The 7,974-nt window shown below is 47.5% G+C and overlaps 1 non-coding gene across 1 annotated transcript; it reads right to left on the bottom strand.

Moving 5' to 3' along the window:
* Positions 1-3,630: 3,630 nt before the first annotated feature.
* Positions 3,631-3,705, bottom strand: Trnal-caa (transfer RNA leucine (anticodon CAA)). Its single transcript has one exon. It is a non-coding gene; the product is annotated as a tRNA-Leu (tRNA).
* Between the last annotated feature and the right edge of the window lie 4,269 nt (positions 3,706-7,974).

Raw genomic sequence — 7,974 nt, 5'->3', positions numbered from 1 at the left:
TACTTGGATTTTACGTAAAAATGTTAAAATTTATGCGCTGTACTGGGATTTTAAGTTCTGCCACTAGCAAAATATGCGCTCAGAAAAAGAAAAATGAGGAGAGGATTGCGGGAGGCTTGAGTGAAGTTTCACTCAGGCGAAAACAATGACATGTTGCCAAAGAGAAAGCATTGCGTAAGAGAGTAGGGCCACAATTCAGTCTGTCAGACTCCTACTTTAGATTCAGGGAGTGAGTATCCACAGAGACTGCCGTTTGTTTTTTCGTTTATGAGACACTGGGTAGGGATAAATGATGGGTTTGGTACAGTAGGTATTTTCTTCGATTTAACGAAAATATTTGACTGTGTGAACCACAGAATACTTTTGCACATGTTGGGTCATCGTGAGATTAAGGAAAAATCTCAGCGAGGTTTCGCTTCGTATCTGGAAAGTAAGAGGCAAAAAGTTACTCCACAGTGTGAGTAAACAGAGAAGAGGGTTGAATTCGACTGGTGATAAGTGAAGTGGTATGTGCCACAGGGTTCTGTTCTGGGTCCACTGCTTTCCATGATATTAATCGATGACATGCCACTAAACATGACAATTGACTCTAAAAGTGAAAAAAACTGTCTTTGCAGATGGAACAAGTGTCATTGTGGACGACGTGGAAGGTAAGTGATGTAGCTATGGGGGTTTGCTGTAACACCAGCACATGGCTTACAGAGAACACTTACATCTACATGTACGCTATGCAAGCGACCGTTCGACGTGTGGCAGACTCTATTTTGTGTGACACTGGCACTTCCATTCTTCCATGTTCCATTTGCAAATGGTTCGCCGGAAGAACGATTGCCGATAAGCCTCCATATAGGCTCGAATTTCTCTAATTTTATCTTGATGGTCTTTCCGACAGATATATGTAGGACGGGACTCTCAAGCAGCTTTAACAGTGAACCACATTGTGATGCCACCGATGTTGGTTGAGCTTCTCTGTAGCGCTTTTCAGCTTACTAAATGAACGCGCTGCTCTCCTTCGGAATTTCTCTATTTCTTTTATCGATACTATCCGGCACGAATCTCGTACTGACGATCAATATTCACTTACATGTCGAACGATGGTTTGTAAGGTACCTCCTATGTTGATGGACTACATTTCCTGAGGATTCATCGAATGAATCTCATTCTGGCGTCTGCCTTTCCTGCGATTTGTTTTATGTGATCCATCCACGTTAAACTACTCCTTTCGCATGTTCCTAGATGTTTTATGGAAGCACCTATTTCCGGTGATAGTTCTGGAATGGTGTAATCATAATCTAAAGGTATTCTTTATTTTATATATACGAATTAGGTTACATTTGTTTATGTTAATGGTCAATTGCCGCACCCAGCAACAAGCATCGATCCTCTGTAGGGCTTTCTGAACTTCGCTTCGCTCTTCCAGCGTTGCGACCTGTCTGCACGAAACAGTGTCAGTCGCGTAAAGCCTCAAGGATCTTCTTACGTTGCCTACTACGTCATTTATATATATTGTAAATCATCAAGGAATTATTACATTCAACTCCTTTGAGTATGAGGTGCTTAGTTCTGTTAGCTAGAGCTCTTCAGGACAGTCGCACAGCTGATCTGACATTCCATAAGCTCGAATATGTCCATTACGTGGATGTAAGGAACTGTATCGATGCCTTATAGAAGTCAAGGAACACATCCAACCGCGCGCCGGTATGTTCCGTTATCAGTGACTCGTGGACGATCAGAGCGAGCTGGGCTTCAGGCGACCGTTGGTTTCGGAATCCTTGTAGATGCATGCGGAGGAGGTTTTCGGTCTACAGAAATGTCATAGTACTCTAACATAAAATGTGTTGACCGATGTATGATGTACAGGTCTATAAGCCTGCGCATCTGTTCGACAACCCTGCTTGAAAACAAGAACGGTCTGTGCCTCTTTTCAACCATAAAGGACACATGGCTCTTCCAGATTTCAGCTTACGGCCACTGTTGGTAGAAGAGGGACGAGATCTTTCGCGTACTCCATTTAGAATCGTACTGGTATTCCGTCAGGTCCAGTGGTATTCACTCTGTTGAACGATTTCAGTTGCTTTTATCACTTGGACACTTATTTCGATATCGGCCATATTCTCGTTCATGTGACGATTTCTAATACGGACTGTACTGCAGTCTTATCCTTTAGTGAAACAGTTTCGGAAAAAAAACGTTTAGTGTTTCAACCTTTCCACTATTGTCCTCCGTTTCGGTGCCATTATGTTCACAGAATATTAGGAGAGAAGAGAAAACGTAATGCATGCAGTTACGGATATGAAGCTCCCGTAAAAGCCAAGTTTTACTATAGAATAAAATTTTCATTCTGCTGACAGAGTGCCCACTCTTGTGAAACTTACTCGGGACCTTCGCCTTTCGCTGGCAAGCGCTCTACCGTATATATATATATATATATATATATATATATATATATATATATATATATATATATATTTGGCAGACGCTCTATCCATCTATTTTTTATAATTTTAATTTTTTTTAATTTGTAATTTTTTTTCGTGTCGCATATATGAAGAGGAAAAATAATTTTTGCACCCATCCGTGATCGAACCGATGTCCTTCTGTATCGCATTCCCTCGCGCTAACCAATTTATTTTAGGAAGACACAGAAACTTCTACAAAACAAAAATGAAAAAAGAATGAGAAAGGATTTTGGGAAGTTTGTTTTTTCTTCTCTTTTTTTATTTTTGGTTTGTTTTTTTATACAAATGGATAAAGGAAGGTCGTTCATCTTCGGCTGCATAACCAGAATAACAGAAAGTCGTCCCATTACGACATAAGGATGCTCCCTACTATAGCCCGCTGCGAATTGTTCGACGACTGTCGTCCCGTTGCTGTGATTTTTCTGTTGTTTGTTCAGTCTCATAGAAAAAGAAACTGGAAAGAAGTTCGATGGTTATCTTCTCATGTCATCGATAATCCAGCTGCAAAGTGGATTATGGAATGCGCTCAAAAGAAAATTAGAAAAATATTGCCTGTATTTAGGGTTCTTGACGATCACACAATTTCGTTCGTTCAGGTAATACCAAAAATCGGATACTGCCTTTTCGCCATTACCGAGTAGGTAGTGAAAAGCGTGACTCTAATCCACGTCAAAGAGTTCGTTTTTGCTCTTGGAAAATACATCTCATTTGGGAAAAGAAGAGATCGGGTAGTTATCCTGCAGGGAGTCTTCCGTGTGAGAAAAGCCAATATCTGACGCACCAAATACCAAACGTCCTTTGCCGACCCGCATTGGAAACGATTTTCATCCGTATCAGTCACTTGGAATGTGGCACACAAGGGTGAGTCGGCGAGGTGGATGTGATGTAGGCGGGACTGGCACAACTGTTTCCCATTAACAGTTACGTACCATGCAGATTGCACGTCAGTATCAAGGGTGGTGGAATTCGCTGCCTGCCACACAGCACGCCACTTTGTAGTGGGGTGTTTGCTTTCAATCAAATTCGGCGTTCTGTTGAGTTGCAAGGCAGCTTATATCGCCCTCGTCATCATCAAGCGTGTGGGTGGTAGTGCGGTATGGATGTAGCTTAATTCAAGGAAGAACTGGCTAATGTAGAAGAAAGGTGAAACTTCCTGGCAGATTAAAACTGTGTGCCAAGCCGAGACTCGAACTCGGGACCTTTGCCTTTTGCGGGCAAGTGCTCTACCAACTGAGCTACCCAAGCACGACTCACGCCCCGTCCTCACAGCTTTACTTCTGCCAGTACCTCGTCTCCTACCTTCCAAACTTTACAGAAGCTCTCCTGCGAACCTTGCAGAACTGGCACTCCTGAAAGAAAGGATATTGCGGAGACATGGCTTAGCCACAGCCTGGGGGATGTTTCCAGAATGAGAATTCCACTCTGCAGTGGAATGTGCTCTGATATGAAACTTCCTGGCAGATTAAAACTGTGTGCCGGGCCGAGACTCGAACTCGGGACCTTTGTCTTTCGCGGACAAGGGCTCTAAGCCATGTATCCGCAATACACTTTCTTCCAGGAGTGTAAAGGCAAAGGTCCCGAGTTCGAGTCTCGGCCAAGCACACAGTTTTAATCTGCCAGGAAGTTTAATATCAGCGCACACTCCGCTGCAGAGTGGAATTCTCATCCTAGAAGAAAGGTGCTGGGATGTACGATATCATCACAAGGGGTGTGAGTGAGGTCGTTCGTAAGGCCTCCAGTAAGAGACTTGTGAGACACGTCGGGCTCCGTCGCCACAGTTGCAGATGACAGGTGACGAACAGGGCATTCACTCTGTTATGAACATGACAAAGACCTGAACACCCTCTGCTCCTCGGGAGGGTTAGGGACTCGTAACGAATCTTAAATAACGTGCCCGTATTAACGAAGGATCCCAAAACCGCCAACATGTGGTGAGCCAGGGTAGGTGGCATCGGAAGGATCCGTGCAAATACACGTTAGCATATCGTGTCCGTTGCAGTAGGTCTAGATGTCTAAGTCGGTGGTCACTTATTCCTGCCCTCATTTGATTTAATAAACAGCTGTCGTTAAGGGCTGTTGAACGCGTCATGTCAGATGTGAAATCAATGCCAAGACAGCGGATTGTGTCACTGATTCGTAGCGGTGCGACGCTCTCGTCGGATATACCTCTTCGTATAGGCAGGGCGTGTGATTTGTGGAGATTGAGATTGCTCCCCGATGCCGCGCCGTAGGTCGCCACACACGCCAGTGCTGCACGAACATCGTCGTTACTGCGATGGAGTATCAGATCATCCGCATAGGCAGTGCAGCAAAAAGTGTGTCCAGAAAGGGACATCCCAGTCAGGCGTTGTCGGAGGCCGCAGAGGAGTGGTTCCAGGACGAGGGCGTACAATATCGCCGAAAGAGGGTAGCCTCGTCGCACCGATCGCTGTATCAGTATCGGTGGCGTGAGACGGCCATTATATAACACCTTGGACGTCGCGCCGCGTAGGAGACGCATCAGTACCTAAACTATGATGTCCGAATACACCATGTGTCGCAGTACCTCCATCAGAAATGTGTGGTCGACTCTGTCAAAGGCCTGGCTATAGTCGAGTGAGGCCAAAACTCCTATCAGTTAGCGAGCTTTTGTTAGCGCGATCATATCTCGATATCGGCACAGAGCAATGAGAATATTACGGTCACCTCCTAACGTTGCCTGGTCCTGCGACACAACACATTGTACAGATCGCTTTAGGCGTGCCGCCAGAAGCCGGGTGAAAATGTTCATCTCACTGTTGAGTAAGGTCAAGGGGCGATAATCACTGATCCTGGATCCGCCTCGTGGTTTGTGTATGGCCACAATCAATCCTTCTAGGAACGCCCCAGGGATCTGCGTCGTGGGAGACGTAAGACCGTGACAAATATCAGTCCATGCTGGTGCCAGCAATTATTGATATGTCCGATAAAATTCCAGAGGAAGGCCATCAGGTCCTGGGGACTTATGAGCAGCCCCAGCCTGTATTGCTTCAATGATTTCCTCTTCCGTTACATCTGGAGTCAAATCCTCTAGGGCTGTCGGAGATATCGTGCTGTAGGTGAGTTGAGAGACTTCGGCGATCACCTTTGGGGGATGTCGGTGTTCCGAGTACAGCCTAGTGTAGTGAGATTTCTTATATCACGCTGGGTATGAAGGCGTCGTCCGGCTTCCGTCATGATAGCTTGGATCAGTGTCGTGCGTCGGTGCCGTCGTTCTGCAATGACGTGATACATGGACGGTTCCTCTTGGGCCAATCTGTCTTGAGTGCGCGCTCTGACGATCGCACCCTCAAGGTGGCAACGTGTTAATCTAATGATCTGTGAATTGGCACGGTTCACTGTCACCTGCCTTGCAGGTGAGTACGACGATGTTTTACATTCCCTAATGATGCTGTAGTAAAAGTCCATGGTATGTCTCTTCCATGCTGCCGGCCGCGGTGGTCTAGCGGTTCTGGCGCTGCAGTCCGGAACCGCGGGACTGCTACGGTCGCAGGTTCGAATCCTGCCTCGGGCATGGGTGTGTGTGATGTCCTTAGGTTAGTTAGGTTTAAGTAGTTCTAAGTTCTAGGGGACTTATGACCTAAGATGTTGAGTCCCATAGTGCTCAGAGCCATTTGAACCATTCTCTTCCATGCTGCTACATCTCATCCGTATCCTACAAAGGTTTTCCGGAGGGCTGGTTTGGCGCAGAGTAACCACCACGACAGTGTGGACCGGTAGGTGGCACGCCGACAGCTCCAGGAATCCTACATGTTCTCTATAAGGCGTCGACATTCCTGAGAGGCTAGGTGGGCGACGTTCAACTTCCAAGGACCAAGGCTGTGCCGTACCTTCTGACGGACGAGAGTAATGTCGCAGATGTAGGCCTAGTGGTCAGAAAACGCTGTGGGCCAAACTTCGGCAGCTCTCGTCCCCACAGCTATGGAGCGCGAGATATAAACCCGGTCGACGCGTCTGGAGGAATGCCTGGTGTAGTGCGTAAATCCGGGCCAATCGCCACAAAAATGTTCCCACGAGTCCACCAATTGAAGATTACATATAATTGTCGCATGTTCTGTGCAGGGAGAATGATGTGGTAACTGATCCTTAGGTGCTTGACTGCAGCTGAAGTCCCCTCCGAATATCAAGGCGTCCTGATGGCCCATAAAGAGGGGCGTGATTGTATGAGCCGAAAAGGAGGATCGTTCGCGACGCCGACCAGATCCTGATGGTGCATAGATGTTGATACGTTTGACTCCTTGGATAGTAAGAGCTATGCCTCTGGCGTCAGGGAGATACTCGACGTCTTCTGCGGGTATACCTTCGCGGAGGAAGATCGCCACACCACTGCCATTGGCCGACGCATGTGAGACCCAAGTCATGTAGACATAGGGTTCCTTGAACTCTCCGACTTACACCTCTTGAAGGAGCTCAATGTCGATGTCTGCTGCATTGAGCAGATCCTGTAGCATCGCTAGTTTATGTCGGGCACATATGTTGTTGATGTTAATCGTTGCTACACGGTATGTTTGGTCAGCCAGGTCGGCATCTGGGTTGTTTAGGAGGCCCGGTGTGGGCGGAAGGGGCGGCCCCACATAGGCTGACGATACAGCCGTAGTCACTGTGGTTGGTCGGTGCTGGGTGCAGCCGAGGGAGCATCTCTGCCCTCGGCATCCTCCGGGCGCGGTGGCTCATCCTCTACATCATCCGCCCAAGAATCAGATGCAGCAATAGGTAACTGTTGAGTAGTGCTGTCAGTAGAACGCTCGCTCGCATATTCAGCAGCACAAGTGGTGTTGTCAGTCAGAGGCTCAGATACTGTATTATTCGTAGCATCGTGACGCGAAGGGTGAGTTGTGGTGGTAGAGTCCTGAGTGTCGTCCGACGCCGGATCTTCGTCCGGGTCACGCATCCAAATGGATCAAATGGCTCTGAGTACTACGGGACTTATAATCTGAGGTCATCAGTCCCATGGAACTTAGAACTACTTAAACCTAACTAATCTAAGGACAGCACACACATCCATGCCCGAAGCAGGATTCGAACCTGCGACCGTAGCAGTCGCGCGGTTCCAGACTGAAGCGCCTAGAACCGCTCGGCCACAACAGCCGGCTGTCACATCCGAAACATGTAATCATCGGATGGCGTATGGCGCCGTTTCTTGCGGTTTCGAGAGGACCGTTGTTTTCGGACATGTTGTTCTGTGTCACAGTGCGGGCGGCAATCGTCTGACGCGGTCTCCGTTGGTAGGAAGGCAGAAGTCGGGACAATTTCTGGTTCGACTTCCATCTTTTCTTTAGGCTCGTCTCGGTGGCACAATTGATCACCGTCTTGAGGTAATTTTGCCGACGAGGTGGTGGAGGGGGATATGTAGTCCGCCACACTGACATCGTTCATTGACTGCAACATGGTGTTTCGATCCTGAGCAGGAACAGTTGCTGCGGTTGCAGCCGCTGCATACGTGATGGGGAATGAAATAGGTGTGACTGGGGATGGATCTTCACCACCCGGTGTCTGA

Source organism: Schistocerca cancellata, chromosome 2, assembly GCF_023864275.1.
Source record: "Schistocerca cancellata isolate TAMUIC-IGC-003103 chromosome 2, iqSchCanc2.1, whole genome shotgun sequence".
Lineage (NCBI taxonomy): Eukaryota > Metazoa > Arthropoda > Insecta > Orthoptera > Acrididae > Schistocerca > Schistocerca cancellata.
The sequence above is the reverse complement of the archived record's forward strand: the minus strand, read 5'-3'. Positions and strand labels throughout refer to the sequence as shown.